The following is a 1,747-nucleotide window of genomic DNA, read 5'->3' on the forward strand; positions in this document are numbered from 1 at the left end:
TCTCTCTCTCTATATATATATATATATATATATATATATATATGATATGTGTGAGTGATATATATACACACACACACACACACACACACACACATATATAGAGCCAGGTGAGAAGTGAGGAGAAATCGTGCGTGTTAACCTGTTGTATGTAACCTGCTGTGATTAGTCTCTGCTTTCTGAACTGAGTTTGAATGAGAATTTGAATGTTTGAATGAGACATAATATTAGGGTTTTTAAAGGCATCTGTGTGTTGCCGTCATGATGCTAACAATACTGACGCACAGCCTCATGGTAAAAGGAGAAATGGAGATGATCAAAGAGTTGGTCACCATCCAAAATCCCCACACATCTCCACACATCTCCACATCCCCAAACATCTCCACACATCCCCACACATCTCCACACATCTCCACACGTCTCCACACATCTCCACATGCCCAAACATCTCCACACTCCACACTCTACACACATCTTCAAACATCTCCACATCCCCAAACATCTCCACACATCCCCAAACATCTCCACACATCTCCACACATCTCCACACTCTACACACATCTTCAAACATCTCCACATCCCCAAACATCTCCACACTCTACACACATCTCCACATCCCCAAACATCTCCACACATCTCCACACTCTACACACATCTTCAAACATCTCCACATCCCCAAACATCTCCACACTCTACACACATCTCCACATCCCCAAACATCTCCACACATCTCCACACATCTCCACACTCTACACACATCTTCAAACATCTCCACATCCCCAAACATCTCCACACATCTCCACACATCTCCACACTATACACACATCTCCACACATCTCCACACATCTCCACATCCCCAAACATCCCCAAACATCTCCACACATCCCCACATCCCCAAACATCTCCACACATCTCCACATCCCCACACATCTCCACACATCTCCACATCCCCAAACATCTCCACATCCCGAAACATCTCCACACATCTCCACATCTCCACACATCTCCATATCTCCACACATCTCCAAACCTCTACGCACATCTTCAAACATTCAAATTCTCATTCAAACAGCAGGTTACATACAGCGGGTTAACACGCACGATTTCTCATCACTTCTAACCTGCCTCTGGCTGTAAAATGGGCTAATACACCTTAATATACTGGGTTATGAATGTGGTATGTGTGAGTGACATACACACACACACAGACACACACACACACACACATATATATATATAGAGAGAGAGAGAGTAAATTCTCTGCTTGCAGACTTCTTGTACATGCTTGTTAAAGTACATCTATCTCTAGCTAATTACTTCAACATGCTTTCCAGACGAGGCAGATGGATTATCAATACAGGTATACGTGGATAAAATGAATAAAGAGTACATATAAAAGCAGGACTAAGAGAAAACACATAAAATAAAAGCACAAGAACAGAAAGAAATACCAGATAGAAAACAACAACTAAATAACCAAGGCAAGACTGAGATAAATACATAAAACAGATAAAAGATAAAATCAGAATCAGGCAAGGAGAAAATGAAAAAAAAAACATAAAAACAAATAAAATGATAATAATCAAAATCAAAGTAGTAAAAACAAAAAACTAAGAAAAGAAAAAACTGATATAAAAGCGAGAAAAGATTAGAACACAGTGAGAGGACATTAAAAATAAATTGAGAGTGGACTTGACAAAAAAACCTTGGGGCAACTTCAGACTGAATTAAAAGCAAGAGAAAAAAGGTG

This window comes from Chanos chanos, chromosome 6 (assembly GCF_902362185.1).
Source record: "Chanos chanos chromosome 6, fChaCha1.1, whole genome shotgun sequence".
Taxonomy (NCBI): Eukaryota; Metazoa; Chordata; class Actinopteri; order Gonorynchiformes; family Chanidae; genus Chanos; species Chanos chanos.